Source organism: Giraffa tippelskirchi, chromosome 2 (genome assembly GCF_054371585.1).
Source record: "Giraffa tippelskirchi isolate mGirTip1 chromosome 2, T2T-mGirTip1v1.2.pri, whole genome shotgun sequence".
NCBI lineage: Eukaryota > Metazoa > Chordata > Mammalia > Artiodactyla > Giraffidae > Giraffa > Giraffa tippelskirchi.
This window is the reverse complement of record NC_137276.1, coordinates 103,532,284-103,549,429: the sequence shown is the minus strand read 5'-3', so window position 1 is coordinate 103,549,429 and position 17,146 is coordinate 103,532,284. Positions and strand designations below refer to the sequence as shown.

The following is a 17,146-nucleotide window of genomic DNA, read 5'->3' as shown; positions in this document are numbered from 1 at the left end:
AGCCATTCCCTTCTTCAGGGGATCTTCCCAACCCAGGAACGAACCCAGGTCTCCTGCATTGCAGGCAGATTCTTTACCACCTGAGCCACCAGGGAAGCCCAATAGCAGTAAAGCAAGGCATGTCATTGATATCTTCCATGTGCTAAAAGAAAATAACTTCCAACTTCCAATTCCATACAGAGTAAATCAGAAAATGAAAACTAAAATCCACCCTGAGATACCACTAAATACTATTCAGATGGACAAAAATTTAAAGTTTGACAGTACCACGTGTTGTTGAGGAAGTGAAACTGCAAGGACAAATTACACTTCCACTATTGGGAGTGTGCATCATCTAATAAAGATGAAAATAGGCATACTGTATGGCTCAGCAATTTCATTCCTGGATCTGTTCAATGGAAAGCCATATGCATGTGTACACCAGGATATACACAAGAATGCTGTGATGGCTCCAAACTAGAAACAATGCAAATATTTATTAATAGTATAACTAATAAGTTGTTGTATATTTATACAGTAGGATGTTGTACAACAATAAAAATAAACAGACTTCAACTGTTTGTGACAACATAGATAAATCTTGTAGGATTTATCTTCAAGGAAGATAAAAGGCAGAACCAAGAGAATCTCTGAAGTATAATTCTTTTTTTAAAAAAAATTTATTTATGGCTGTGCTGGGTCTTCATTGCTGCACAAGGGCATTCTTTAGTTGCGGCAAGTGGAGGTTACTCCCTGGTTGTAAGCACTTCTCACTGTGGCTTCTCTTCGGTGGAGCACAGGCTCTAGGGCGTGCAGGCTTCGGTAGCTGTGAGTCTCGGGCTCTAGAGCGCTGGATCAGGAGTTGTGGCACACAGGTTCAGTTGCCCCACAGCTTGTGGGATCTTCCTGGACCAGGGATGGAACTGGTGTCCCCTGCATTGCCAGGTGGATTCTTAGCCACTGGACCACCAGGGAAGCCCTGCAATGAATTCTGAATGTCACCTTCTGCAGATGTGGTTACCTTTGTGAGTATGTGACCAAACTGAGCAGTAACCTTCAGAGAGCAGCCAAGCAGAATTATGTAACCAACATGACTTGATACAAATGAGCACTAGATTTGGAATTTGAAGTCATGGTTTGGGGTCTGCCACTTTCAAATTAAGTTGAAAAGGTGAGGGAACCCTAGCTTTTGTGTTCCTATGTGGACTCGAGGGGATATCGCCATCCATCTCACACCACATAGTGAGGGAGCCTTAGGTGAGGGAATATGTTTGAAATCAGTTTGTGAATCATGAAGGGTCATACAAAGGGAAGTAATTATTACTTACTTTGGGAACATGTAAATGGAAGCATTTCCAGATTTTACAGGCCATGAAAGAGTTCCCTTTTTTTTTTAAGTATAATTGCTTTACAATGTTGTGTTAGTTTCTGCTGTACAGCATCATGAATCAGCCATTTGTGTACATATATCCCCTCTCTCTTGAGCCTCCCTCCCACCGCCCCACATCCCACCCCTCTAGATCATCACAGAGCACTGAGCTGAGCTGCATATGCTATACAGCAGCTTCCCTCTAGCTTTTTACATTTTACACTATTTTACACATGATAGTGTATCTATGTCAATGTTATGAAAGAGTTCCTTTTAAACTTGAGTTTACCTTGCTCTACAAGACCATATCACATCCAACAGGGAGTCCCTGGTCATGCAGGAAAATTCAACATGGATTGGATTAGCACCTAAGTAGAACCATGAGCGCTTGTCTAAACTGACGTGTATAATATGCACTTCCTTTAATTAAAAGCATTTAAATGAAACCATGTCCATATTATCAATGCAGTAGATTGCCCTTGTGTTTGTGATCATTAGCCCATGTTGCCATACTCAGCTTGCCTGCTCACACTGGCAAGCTTAGAGCATCTTAGCATAAGCAAGCAGCTTCTGGCAGCTTCCTGACTGCCTCCAGCTGGACAGTTAACAGAGGGATGCTGCCAGTGGGAAACAAATATTTGCCAGGAGCAATGAGTTGGAAAAGAGAAATTATCACTCTAAGATTTCATCAGAGAAGAAATCCTACTTGGCTCACAAGGTGTTCTCTCTGCCAACAAACAAATTGCTAAATGCATTCTGATGTATTCAAGCCTCTTGTTAAAGAGGAAAGGAAAACCAGAGAAAAGGCAGAGGCTTCGTTTTGACAGCACTTTAAATTCTTCAATTTCATGAAAATCTTAGTTGTAATCTCACTTCTTGACAAACATTTGGGGCTTCTTCAAAGTGTGGTTTGAGGAGCATGTCAGCAGTACAGACTCTTAGGCAATGCACAGACCCACTGATCAAAATCGTATTTCATCAAGATCCCCCCACAATTCATATATACACTTGTCTGGTTCATTACTCCATATTGTACTTTTGCAACCCTTAGAGCAGGAAACAACCTGGAATCATCTAGTTTGGGCTCCTGCTCTTAGGCTGCCAAGCTATTATTATCTGCATGTTACAGATGAGACTTCTACAACCCAGAGAGCATGAGCTAGTTGCCTAAAGTCACAGAACTTGATGTCTTCTGCCACAAACACAGCATCCAGTCATACATACCAGCTTTTTCAGGGTCTGTTCAATCTACCTGTATTTCCCTGTCAGAAAATAGGTTGCTTGGCCTATATTCATTTCTGGAGAAAATATACCTACTTATTTTGGCTTTTGCTCTTCAAACCAGAAAAAATGTTTCAGAGAAATGTTATGATTTTGCCTAAGGGAGAATCAATCCTGACACATAGAATCAAAGCATTGAGACTTGAGAGCCTAAAGGAGACCTACTTTCAAATGAATCATGGAGCTTCTTTCTGTTCTCTGTGTGTGTATAAGTCTCTCTAAGAAAAACTTACAGCAGAAGCTGCTGTTATATCTGTATATATATGGCATTGTACTGTACTTAATTTAGCTTTCCATACAGAAAGGGTCATGAATATGCATTTTGCCTAAGAAAATTGTTTCTTTTCACAGCCTCATGTGTGATGGTGCAGGGTAAGCTAATTAACATTGCTAATTTTAGCTTTAGTTTGAGGGTTTATTTTAGAAAAGGTCACAGTACTGGTGCTAACTTTTAGCTTATTGTGTGAGAGAAGGAAGTATCAAAAAGCTATACAACCAAGCAACTGCTGCACTCCTGTTCCCAAGAATATAAATGTATTGTTGTATTTAAGATTTAGTTCTGCTTAGAGTTAATGGGACTTACTGGGTAGCTCACCTGGTAAAGAATCCACCTGCAATGCAGGTGACCCTGATTCGATTCCTGGGTTGGGAAGTTCCCCTGCAGAAAGGATAGGCTACCCACTCCAGTATTCTTGGGCTTCCCTGGTGGCTCAAACAGTAAAGAATCTGCCTGCAATGTGGGAGATCTGGGTTCGATCCCTGGATTGGGAAGATACCCTAGAGGAGGGCGTGGCAGCCCACTCCAGTAGTCGTCTTGCCTGGAAAATCCCCATGGACAGAGGATCCTGGCATGCTATAGTCCATGGAGTTGCAAAGAGTCAGACATGACTGAGTGACTTAAGCACAGCACCGCAGAGTCAGTGGTATGATTAGTACAGTGGACTTAATCCCTGCTGTGGTGTGAAAGTCAGTGCCTCTTGTGGGGAGCTGGGGGTCCACGAGCTGCCTTTCTCTAGGCTTGAAGGGTGGGGCCTGTACCTCTATGAAAGTCCTGCTTGCAGAAACTGTATAAGGAAGGTTTGCACAGGTGAGAAGTCTCAGTCTGATGGATCCTTTGACATGGTCTCAGGGGCAGGTGAAGGAGGCCGAGGCTAGAGTGGAATGGAGTCACTGCCTGTCTCTGCTGAAGCCAAGGACTGTGAGGGCTGGAGGCACTACAGGGCCTGTGGTTTCACCCTCCCTTTCACAGAGCGTTATCAGAGGGACAGAGCAAAAGGTGAAGGGACACACATCTTAGGTTTTCAAGAAATCTGGCCAAATTCCAACTGGGGACTGTGGGCCATCCAGCGGACACCTTGTGAGGATAGAATGTTCTGTATTCTTGTCACAGGAGACTTTCAAGCACTCGAGATGTGGCCAGTGTGACTAGGGGACTGAATTTGTCATTTATTTCCTTTCAATTTTAATTTAAAAGGCACATGTGTCTAATGGCTACCCTATTGGACAAGGCAGTTCTAGAAGGAGAATTCATAGAAGTGTAGAAATGGAAAGCATGAGGAAGTTCAGGGGAAAATGTAGAGTCCAGTTCACAAAAGCCATGGTCCTGATCTAAAGGTATATTTGAGAACCATCTGGAAAGCATCAGAAAAATGAAGCTGCCTAGACCTCACCCAGGGCCACCCAATCAGAATCCCTTTTGTGCCACCTTTAACTGAGAGCTACCACATCCATCAGCAGGAGAATGCAGGTCTAGGAAACTGGGTTGCAACCAGATTTTTAAGGCCTTGATGCCAAGCTAAAGATTCCATACTCAACTTTATTGGCAGTGGGGGCATCCTTGGTAGGGAAGAGTGATGTGGTGAGTGTTTTAGGTAAGATTTGTGGCAGCCTGAATAAGACCGAGGTGGTCACAGAGCTGAGTATTCATTTCTCCCTCAGGTTCCAGAGTGCTTGTTTCACCAGGGGCTGTCTACATGCTTCCCTGGACTGAGCATTGGTTCAAAATATTCTTTAGCAAATATGCTGCTGGAAGCCTCCAGCCCCACTAAATTGTGACCGAAAATTACAGTTATCTCCCATGGGCCAGAAGGGGGCTGCATAATGAAATGCTGGTTCTGCAGCAGCCCCTTAGTGTATGGCATATGGCCTCCCCAGGACCTCCAGCTGGGGCCCCTGGTCCCCATAAAAGGGATGACTTGCCACAGGGAAGCAGTAACCACTGGTCTTAGGGTATACCTTTCTCCCCTGTAACTTACAATCTCCAATGACCAGTCTTAGTAGCTGCTGATGGAAACTGTGTTCTAGGCCCAGCTGATGACTCACTACATAACCCTGATAAACCGGTTCACTGTGGGGGTGGTGATGGCTTTTAAAAATTGGAAAGGAAAAATAAAATCCAATTTAAGCTGAGGTTTAGAAATTGAAAAAATGCCTTTTCCAAAAGAGCAAAGTTTCAGGGTCAGTTCTTTCCTTCTAATGGTGTAGGGAAGATGTGTCCAGAGGTGAGAGACTGGTGCCTTTACTAGCTCCCAGGAGGACAGAAGCCTGGAGTTTAGGAATGATCCTTGTCTACTTGATGGAGTCAAGCTGCCTCTGCCCAAGGAGTAGTTTCTCTAGCTTTGCAGTTGGCCCTTTTTGTATAAATGCTGCTTTTATAAGATTGCTGGGAGAAATATCAACAACCTTAGATATGCAGATGATACCAATCTTGTGGCAGACAGTGAAGAAAACCTTTAAGCCTCTTGATGAGGATGAAAGAGGAGAGTGAAAAAGATGGCTTGAAACTCAACATTGAAAAAACTAAGATCATGGCATCCAGTCCCATCACTTCATGGCGAATAGAAGGGGAAAAAGTGGAAGCAGTGACAGATTTCATTTTCTTGGGCTCTAAAATCACTGCAGATGGTGACTACAGCCGTGAAATTCAAAGGTGCTTGATCCTTGGAAGGAAAGCTGTGACATGCCTAAACAGCATGTTAAAAAGCAGAGACATCACTTTGCTGGCAAAGGTCCATATTGTTAAAGCTGTTGTTTTTCCAGTAGTCATGTGCGGATGTGAGAGCTGGACCATAAAGAAGGCTGAGCACTGAAGAATTGATGCTTTCAAACTGTGATACTGGAAAAGACTCCTGAGAGTCTCTTTGTCTGCAGGGACATCAAACCAGTCAATTCGAAAGGAAATCAACCCTGAATATTCACTGGAAGAGTGATGCTGGAGCTGAAGCTCTAATACTTTGGCCACCTGATGTGAAGAGACAACTCATTGGAAAAGACCCTGATGCTGGGAAAGACTGAAGGCAAAAGGAGAAATAGAGGCAGAGGATGAGATGGTTAGATAACATCACTGAGTAAATGGACATGAATGTGAGCCAACTCTGGGAGACAGTGGAGGAGAGAGGAGCCTGGCATGCTGTAGTCCATGGGGTCACAAAGAGTTGAACACAACTTAGCAACTAAACAGCAACAAAAGGTAATAATAGTGGTCATTTATTCATACCTACTAGGTGCAGGACATTATGCTATATAGAACATTTTAAGAAGATCTTAAGCAGGACAAGTAGACTAGACCTCAAGAGATAAAAGATATAACTGTCTGAAATATAATTGATAGCCGAAAAAAGGACTTCCTTTAGCGGTATCCATAGATATGGGCTCTATTGTTTTCTAGAAAATCTAAGGATTAAATGTATAATATAAAAGAATATAATCTTGCTGGCATCTGGTTGTTTTCCTTTAAGGAGTGTTTATATTATTAACTTTTATAAAATTTTACATTGTATCTATGATTTAAGGTATTCTTAATATTATTTTAATACCCCTAATCTTTGGTTGGGTTGCTTAGAAGCAGGGGCTGAGATGGTTATTCTGTAGTGTGTGTCTTCTTGGGTAGAGTAGGGTGAGGGTTGTGTCTGGGCAGGGCAGTGGAGGTTGCTGAGCAAAAATATGGTCCAGCTACAGACTTGCCCTGCCTGACCCCACAGTAGCTCAAACATGAGTGACACCTCAGAGTTGGTTCCATCTTGAGTTAGTCAGCCACTGGCCAGAACTGTTCCTGGGGGGAGGTGAGATGTAACCTGTTTGATAAGGTAATTCTTTGATCTAAGAGCTGTTGTCTAGAGAAGGAGGCATCTGTGCCCTGTTAGAAGTTGGTATGGACTGAGCTGTGTTCCCCTAAAATTTAGATGTTGAAGCCCTAAGCCCCAGGCCATCAAAATGTGACTGTATTTGGAGATTGGGCCTTTAAAGGGGCAATTAAGTTGAAATGAGACTGTTAGGGCAAGGCCCAAATCCATTCTGACTAGTGTCCTTACAAGAAGAGGAGACTTGGACACAGAGACACCACACTCGCAAGCCAAGGAGAAACCAAAGTTGCCAGGACCTTGATCTTGGACTTCTAGCCTCCAGAACTATGAGAAAATACATTTCTGTTGTGTAAGCATTCTGTCGTGGCAAACCTAGCAGACCGTAACTCAGCATCTGGGGGATGAGCAGGCCAACACTCGCAGGTGGAGTGTGTTTGTTAAGGAGCTTTGGGTGGAACATCAATAGCATTCACCACACCCACTTACAAATCAGGAAACCATGGCCACAGGGGTGAAGTGGGTGCCCGAGGTGATACAGTCAATAAACAACAGAGTTGAACTTCAGTCTCTGTAGCTAATCCTCCTAATCACTATTCTGCAGTCTTTCTCAGAAGCAGCAGATATTGCCAGTTAACTTGGGCTCCATTTCTGTCTTTTTTACCCTAATTTGTGCCCACCGTACATGAGATGGAGCTCCTTGGGGAAACCTAGCCAGCTCAGCATAGATAATGTCTGTGTCTAAGTGCCTTCTAAAAGCATTGTCTTTTACCCTGTTGCCCTGTTGTTTGAGAATGTTGTAGCATATTAACCTCAGGTTTTCCCTGCATATAAGATGATGTCTTTATTTAAAATGTTTTTTATTAAAAAATGAATTAGGGCAATCTTTTTCATATCCACATATGCTGTTTTAAGGGAATAAGAAGTTCTGAGATCTGCCTTGTCAGTGTAATTATGATGGCGTTCTCAGCACTGGCACTGAACAATGGTCTTTGGAGAGGCCACATCATGATCTAACAGTAGATCATGGTTTGTGTTTATTATAATTTGGCTCAATATTTTCTGGCTCAGTGTAATAAAGCCATTGCCTCCTTCAGAAAATTAGGTAAGAAAGGAAAAATAAAGAAGGGCATCTCTGGGCAGCGGCCTGCTACCAAGACCCCAACTTGCCTCACTGTAGCTAAAATGCAGATAATCTTCTCTTTAAGAAGAGATTCTCCCCACCACACATACCCCCTGTATACAGGATATAGCAAAAACATCTTAAAAAGTGTCTTGTGGATGTTGTTGACTTCCTTAGAGAAGAGGCAGAAAAGTGCAATTAAAAATGCATTTTAAATGTTGGCTTTCCCAAATCACAAGTCATTTGGTCCTCAGACATTAACCAATTCCAACAGTATTGTTAGACATGCAGAGAGAGTCAGAGTGTTCTTGCAGCTGGAGCAGAGTCTGGGGCACCTGACAAAAGCACTATCTAATGTGAGTACCATCACAGGCTGGGCAGTATTAAACTGAGTCCTCAAACTTGCAGGCCTGTGGAATATAGCCAGAGATGGTAGTATGAGGAAGACATACTTTACTGTTTGGAGTTATGACTCCATCTGAGATATAAGGTCAGAAGATGTGAGAAACTGGGACAGAGTAGGTCTTTCATGGGAAAAAAATTCCTTATCTTTTACTGATTTTCCTCCTCCCTTCTGCTGACCCTCCCTAAAATAAACATCAGAAAATTCTTTGCAGGAGATACTGTGTGGTAGTTTGAAAGTTCTCATCTATTAGAGATGTCGGCATTCACTTCTTCAACAAGAAGCTTGAATGTCTGCTTTGAAACATGGATTTGTGATGCCATGAAAAAGATGAGTGCAACTCCTGCCCTGTGGGAGCTTACTATCTACATTGTGCTAAATTAGTGGTTCTTAAATTTAGATGTGTGTTGGGATCCTCTGGAGGACTTGTTAAAGTATGAATTGCTGGACCCTCACTGCAGTTTCTGATCCAGTAGGTCTGGGGTGTCTGAGAATCTGCGTTTTTAATAAGATCCTAGGTGATGCTGCTGTTATTTCTCTTTTGGGACATGCTTTTGAGAACCATTGTGCTAAGCTTGCTCCCTGGATTTGCTCAAAGCATATGTATTGGATGGCTAGAATCATTTAGGGTAGTGGTGAGCTCACAGGCTGAGAAATTCCTCCCACATAACTAAGTTCCTTTAAAGGAAATTTGGTTTTGCCTTTAAGCAAAGTTCTTACCTTATTGGCTCTTTACAAAATTCTTTAATACATTCTTGATCATTTTAGAAGTTTAAAGTGCTGGTGCAATAATAGACAAAGTATTGGGGAATTTATCTTTAAACAATTGTATGTCATTTTCTCCTTGAAGGTCCAAAAGATAGAGCAGTAGCTCTCATAGTATGTTGCAGCATCTTTGTGTAGAGTTCAGGCCCCACCCCAGAGCAGCTAAATCTGAATCAGTGGGCTTTGGGGCCAAGAATCTGTTTTACAAATGTCTCAGGTGATCCTGACCCACAGTCCACCTTGAGCACATCTGAGACAGAGTTGGACTGAGCAACAGTGGGATTGAGGCTGAGTGAGGGCCCTTGGCATTCAGTAGTCCTAGCTCCCTTCAGATAGTTTACCAGGATGACTGTGCTTCAGTTTTTCTATCTCATTAAGTCAAAGGTCTACCCCTTGTTGTATGACATCTTTCAGAGTTATGAGGAAGATAATCACAATTATTATCTATGACATTTAAATTTCATAAATAATAATGAAAATATGAAAATAATGTCATAAGTAGATGAGAAATTCCTACTTAACCATAAAATTTCTTTGTCTTGTTCATTTAAGAAGGCTTTCTTATCTCTCCTTGCTATTCTTTGGAACTCTGCATTCAGTTAGGTATATCTTTTCCTTTCTCCTTTGCCTTTTGCTTCTCTTCTTTTCTCAACTATTTGTCAGGCTTCCTCAGACAACCATTTTGCCTTCTTGTATTTCTTTTTTCTTGGGGTGATTTTGGTCACTGCCTCCTGTACAATGTTACAAAACCTCCATCCATAGTTCTTCAGGCACTCTCTCTATCAGATCTAAGCCCTTGAATCTATTTGTCATTTCCACTGTTTAATAAGGGATTTGATTTAGGTCATACCTGAATGGCTGAGTGGTTTTCCCTACTTTCTTCAATTTAAGTATGAATTTTGCAATGAGGAGCTCATGATCTGACTCACAGTCAGCTCCTGGTCTTGTTTTTGCTGACTGTATAGGGCTTCTCCATTTTTCAATGCAAAGAAATAGAGAAAAACAATAGAACAGGAAAGACTAGAGATCTCTTCAAGAAAATTAGAGTTACCAAGGGAATATTTCATGCAAAGATGGGTACAATAAAGGGCAGAATGGTAAGGACCTAACAGAAGCAAAAGAGATTAAGAAGAGGTGTCAAGAATACACAGAATAACTGTACAAAAAGGCCTTAATGATGTGGATAACCATAATGGTGGTGTCATTCACCTAGAGCCAGACATCCTTGAGTGTGAAGTCAAGTGGGCCTTAGGAAGCCTTACCATGAACAAAGCTAGTGGAGGTAATGGAATTCCAGCTGAGCTATTTCAAATCCTGAAAGATGATGCTGTTAAAGTGCTGCATGTGATATGACAGCAAATTTGGGAAACTTAGCAGTGGCCACAGGACTGGAGAAGGTCAGTTTTCATTCCAATCCCAAAGAAGAGCAATGCCAAAGAATGTTCTAACTACCACACAACTGTGCTCATTTCACATGCTAACAAGGTAATGCTCAAAATCATTCAAGCTAGGATTCAACAGTACAAGATCCAAGAAATTCTAGATATACAAGCTGGATTTAGAAAAGGCAGAGGAACAAGAGATCAAATTGCCATCATCCATTGGATCGTAGATAAAGCAAGTGAATTCCAGAAAAAACATCTACTTCTACTTCATTAACTACACCAAAGCCTTTGAGTGTGTGGATCACAGCAAATTGGAGAATTCTTAAAGAGTTGGGAATACCAGACTACCTTGCCTGCCTCTTGAGAAACCTGTGGCAGATCAAGAAACAACAGTTAAAATCAGATATGGAACAACAGACTGGTTCAAAATTGAGAAAGGAGTATGTCAAGGCTATATATTGTCACCCTCCTTATTTAACTTATATGCAGAGTACATCATGCGAAATGCTGAGCTGGATGAATCACAAGCTTGTATCAAGACTGCTGGGAGAAATATCAATAACCTCAGATATGCAGATGACACCACCTTAATGGCAGAAAGTGAAGAGGAACAAAAAAGCTTCCTGATGAAGGTGAAAGAAGAAAGTGAAAAAGCTGGCTTAAAACTCAACATTGAAAAAACTAACACCATGGCATCTTGTCCCATCACTTCATGGCAAATAGATGGGGAAACAAGGGAAACAGTGACAGACTTTATTTTCCTGGGCTCCAAAATCACCATGGATGGTGACTGCAGCCATGAAATTAAAAGACGCTTACTCTTTGGAAGAAAGCTAAGACAGCCTAGAGACATCACTTTGCTGACAAACATCCGTATAGTCAAAGCTATGGTTTTTCCAGTAGTCATGTACGGATGTGAGAGTTAGACCATAAAAAAGGATGAGAATTGAAACTTTTGAACTGTGGTGTTGGAGAAGACTCTTGAGAGTCTCTTGGACTGCAAGGAGATCAAACCAGTCAATCCTAAAGGAAATCAGTCCTGCATATTCATTGGAAGGACTGATGCTGAAGCTGAAGCTGTAATACTTTGGCCACCTTATGCAAAGAGCTGAGTCACTGGAAAAGACCCTGATACTGGGAAAGCCTGAGGACATGAGAAGGGGATAAGAGAGGATAAGATGGTTGGATGGCATCATCAACTCAATGGATATGAGTTTGAGGAAACTCCTGGAGATAGTGAAAGGCAGGGAAGGCTGATATGCTGCAGTCCATGGGGTCACAGAGAATCGAACATGACTGAGTGACTTAACAAAGCAACCGTAAAATAGCACTAATGCAGTGGAATAAAGATAGGATTCAGGTAATTTACATTCCAGTCTGCCATGTATTCAGCTGTGTGATATGTGGTTGGTTATTAGCCTGTCTCTCACTTTATCTAAAAATTGAGATAAAAAGGTTGTCCTGGTCTAAGTTGAATCACTGTTGCAGTGATCAAGTAGAATAATGGATACGAATGTGCATTTAAAAACAATCTATAAAGTGCTGTGACTCTGGCCTGCTAATTCATGGTTTTGTTATTCCCATCATTAAAATGGGAATAGGCCCCTATAACTCTATAGAGATTATGAGTAGTGAGACAACTAATATCACAACGATTTGAGCTTAGATCCCCTGGAGAAGGTATTCTTGCCTGGGAAATCCCATGGACAGCGGAGCCTGGCAGGCTATAGTCCATGGTGTTGCAAAAGAATCAGACACAGCTTAGCAGCTGAACAATAGCAACAACAAAAGTAAAGTTTATTTCTTCATTTATTGTCTGTAACATATAAATGTTGTAAGGTGTGGAGATATTATAAAGTCTTATACATTTTATTATAGTGTTTCTATAATAGTATATGCTAGTACTTTTGTTTGAACTAGTCACATCCTGGAGCAGAAGTTTTCACATTGTGGCCCTCAGGCCAGCAGCACCAGCATCCCCCAGGAACTTGTCAGAAATGCACATTTCCAGGCCTCCCTCCTGACCTGCTGGATCAGGGCCCTATGTGGGGCCCAGTGGTCCATGTTTTAACAAGCAGGTAATCCTGCTGCTCACTTAAGTCTTAGAGGAAGGGCTTTATTAGGGTCTCTGTTGAAGGGTCTGACAAAGAGCAGCCTTTTCCCAGGACAGGGTACTGCCTCTCTTTTTCTCCAGCATGGATTTGCAACAACCGTGTCCAAGCTCGGGCAGCCATTGTTAGATTCCTGCATAAATGTATCCGTCACCACCGCCCAGTGTAATGGAGATCTGGATGCTGCTCCCAAGCATCTGTCAGGAGGCTGACTTCAGGGTATGAGAAAATGAAAGCTATTTATCTCAGACCATTTTCCTTTCGGTGACAGCAGAAATGAGCCTTAGCCTAACAAGGCTTCACACTGGACCAGTGTCTGAAAAACCCACAATTTGACAAACAGCATGAGCTGACTTTTTCTTTCTATTTTTCCACTTGAAAATGCACCCTTTTCTGAGCCTCACCAAGTTAGTGGTATTTGAGTAAGAAACACTGGTGATGGGTTCATCCTGGTCTATTTCATGACTTGGACACCTGTCCATTTCTTCCCTCCTCTTCTCCCTGGGAGGAGATGCTTGAAGGAGAGAGAAAAGGACTGACTGTGCATAGGGAGCCATGTTATGGGAAGGGCTCAATATTTAGTAAGAGAAACACTTGTCTGTGGGGTAGAGCTGTGGTATGATCCAGCTGCCACCTGCTTTTCTAAATAAAGTTCACAGCCATGCTCATGCATTTATGTATTGTCTATCTGCTTTCACACTACAAAGAGTTGGGTAGTTGTGATAGGGACTGTATACCCTACAAAACCTAACACTTTTTCTGTCAAGCCCTTTACAGAGCAAGTTTGTTCATCCCTGTCATAGAGATTCCCTCTGAGCTGCCTGGAGGAGCTAAGATGGAACCAGAGACTGGAAGGTGATGGGAGGAGAGGAGGGTGTAAAATGCCCAGGGTCCCTCTGGAGTCCAGCAGTCAAAAGGGTACTGGGAGGAGCCACTCCTTACTGCCTTTGGAGTTGGGTACTGTGTAGATTTTGAGAAGTGATTCTATTTAAAATATTGTTAAAAATTTTAACTTGGCATCCATTTGTGATTGCCTGATATTTATTTTCTTCCTGGTGTTGAACATTACAGACAAAACTACAGAGTTTTATGTTAAATGTCAGTAGCTCACATTTCCTGGACACATACCATGTGCACTGATAGCTGTGTCGTCATACTATGTAATGTTCACAGTGATTCAATGAGATGAGTGCAACCATCCCGACTCTACAGATGAAAAAACTGAGGGGCAGAAAGTTTACATAACACCCAGCATTAAGAGGCTCAATTTAAATGTGGGTCTTTTTTATGCCAAAGTCAGCATCCTAAACCAGTGTTTTTCAAATTGTGGGTTGAGAAATCAGTTTAGCAAGTTGCTGCTGCTGCAGCTAAGTCGCTTCAGTCGTGTCCGACTCTGTGCGACCCCATAGACGGCAGCCCATCAGGCTCCGCTGTCCCTGGGATTCTCCAGGCAAGAATACTGGAGTGAGTTGCCATTTCCTTCTCCAGTGCATGAAAGGGAAAAGTGAAAGTGAAGTCTCTCAGTCGTGTCCAACTCTTAGCGAGTTGCAACTAGCATTAAAAGAAAAAAAAAAGAGAAATCATTGAATAGTATTCAAAATGCCAGAGTGTGTCATTTGTAGTATGGGTAAATATTGATGCATGAAGCCTTTGTTTTAATTGTAAAAATGTTTTTATATAAACGCAAATCCAAGCACATTTCTGTATCCGGGGCAACAATGTAAATGATGTGTCTTACTCTTTCAGAGTCAATCTTGAAAGCAAATATTCTTTCCTGAAAGTGGGATATGGGGGATAGAGAAACAGAGGGAGAAAATATGAGTGAGTCAGTGAATGAATAACTGTCAAAGAGAGACAGACTCAGGGAGAGGACATGGGAGGAAGTGGGATGACAGAGAATGAGCATCTCTGTGAAGACACACAGACCCAGGGAGAGGCCGAGGGCGGTGGAGAAGAGAGACAGGAAGCCCACTCAGCGATGCGTGCCTCTTCTTGAAGACGGAACTGGAGACCTGAATTGTCCTCTTGGTAGATTTTGGTTTTCATATACTTCTCTTGCTGTGATCCTTTTGTCATTCTGAGTGTGAGTCAAATAAAGATTTTTATAAAACATGGCCCCTGTGTACAAATACTCTGTTTCATCTGCTGCTCAACTGATAATCAGTGATCGGAGAGGAAAACAGACTGTGTTGGAGTTATTGAGAGAAAGTGTGAATTTCCTAAAGAATTGGCAAAGGCATTTTGGAATATGTGTATTAATAATTCTTGTTTTTGAGCTGGCCAGTTTTAATTCCATGGTACTGCCTCTTGTGTTCTATGCAAAATCATAGATAGCAAAGATTTTAAAACATTCAATTGTCAGGGTTTTCTACATCCACTAAGTATTTTACTTTCAAGGGATTCTGGAATCAGTTAATGAAAAGTTCATTTTTACAGATGTGGAAATTGATGGAACACTTGATAAAGTTTCCCTATACACAGATGCTTTCATAAAAATCAGATTATTGAATCTTCATATTATTCAATCATATTATTGAATCTTCATAGCTACCCTGTCAGCTTCACTAGAAAAAAGTAAAGCTCAGTAAATTCAAGTCCCTCACTCAAGTTTCTCATTTAAGAGTTGGCAGAGCTAGATTCAAACCTTGATTCTCTAACCCCAAATTCCATATTTGCCCACTAGACATAAAATAATAGGCTCAGGTGGCACCAGTGGAAAAGAATTCATCTGCCAACGCAGGAGACGCGCGAGATGCTGGTTCGATCACTGAGCCGAGAAGACCCCCTGGAGTAGGAAATGGCAATGCACTCCAGTGTTCTTACTGGGAAAATTCCATGGACAGAGGAGCCTGGCAGGCTGCAGTCCACAGGGTCTCAAAGGGTTGGACATGACTGAGCACACATGCACTAGACATAAAATAGCAACAATGGGATGAAAACCAGTGCTCTGTGTTACAGTTTAGGAGGATAATTTTGTTTATAAGTCACTCAGTTCACTCAGTCATGTCCGACTCTGCAACGCCATGGACTACAGCACGCCAGGCTTCTCTGTCCATCACCAACTCCCGGACCTTGCTAAAACTCATGTCCAATGAGTCGGTGATGCTATCCAACCGTCTCATCCTCTGTTGTCCCCTTCTCCTCCTGCCTTCAATCTTTTCCAGCATCAGGGTCTTTTCTAATGGGTCAGTTCTTTGCATCAGGTGGCCAAAATATTGGAGTTTCAGCATCAGTCCTTCCAATGAATATTCAGGACTGATTTCCTTTAGGATGGACTGGTTGAATCTCCTTGCAGTCCAAGGGACTCTCAAGAGTCTTCTCCAACACCACAGTTCAAAAGCATCAGTTCTCTGGCACTCAGCTTTCCTTATATTCCAACTCTCATATCCATACTTGACTACTAGAAAAACCATAGCTTTGACTAGATGGACCTTTGTTGGCAAAGTAATGTCTCTGCTTTTTAATGTGCTGTCTGGGTTGGTCATAACTTTTCTTCCAAGGAGTAAGTGTCTTTTATTTCATGTCTGTAGTCACCATCTGCAGTGATTTTGGAGCCCCCCAAAATGAGAAACACTGGGCTGGAGGAAGCACAAGCTGGAATCAAGATTGCTGGGAGAAATATCAATAACCTCAGATATGCAGATGACACCACCCTTATGGCAGAAAGTGAAGAAGAACTAAAGAGCCTCTTGATGAAAGTGAAAGAGGAGAATGAAAAAGTTGGCTTAAAGCTCAACATTCAGAAAACTAAGATCATGGCATCCGATCCCATCACTTCATGGCAAATAGATGGGGAAACAATGGAAACAGTGACAGACTTTATTTTCCTGGGCTTCAGAATCACTGAAGATGGTGACTGCAGTCATGAAATTCAAAGATTCTTGCTCCTTGGAAGAAAAGTTATGACAAACCTAGACAGCATATTAAATAGCAGAGACATTACAATACCAAGAAACATCCATAGTCAAAGCTATGGTTTTTCCAGTAGTCATGTATAGATGTGAGAGTTGGACCATAAACAAGGCTGAGCATCAAAGAATTGATGCTTTTGAACTGTGGTGTTGGAGAAGATTCTTGAGAGTCCCTTGGACTGCGAGGAGATCAAACTAGTCAATCCTAAAGGAAATCAGTTCTGAATATTCATTGGAAGGACTGATGCTGAAGCTGAAACTCTAGTACTTTGGCTGCCTGATGTGAAGAGCTAACCCATTAGAAGAGACCCTGATGCTGGGAAAGATTGAAAGTAGGAGGAGAAGGGAATGACAGAGGATGAAATGGTTGGATGGCATCACCAACTCAATGAACATGAGATTGAAAAAGCTCTGGGAGATGGTGATGGACAGGGAAGCCTGGTGTGCTGCAGTCCAAGGGGTCACAAAGAGGCGGACACAGCTGAGTGACTGAACAACGACAACAACAACTAATGTGTATAAAGCCTAAATGCCCATGGTTTTAATAAGGGAGATAGAGTACCATTATTTAACTTTCTCCCTTTCCCAAGGATGTTTCTTATTTCTAGGCTCCCATTAGCAAATTGGAATTTATATCACTGTGCTTTTTTGGGATCTTGGATTTTGAATGGACTGACAGATCCATACGTAGCCTTTCTTGGTTAAAGACCATTATAAGCACCAGCCAGACTCTCCTGGTG

At 42.0% G+C, this 17,146-nt stretch overlaps 1 protein-coding gene across 16 annotated transcripts in view; it reads left to right on the top strand.

Annotated features, from left to right (window-relative positions):
- NEK11 (NIMA related kinase 11) overlaps nucleotides 1-17,146 on the top strand; it is a 278,952-nt gene that overhangs the window by 169,451 nt on the left and 92,355 nt on the right. The window lies entirely within an intron of this gene.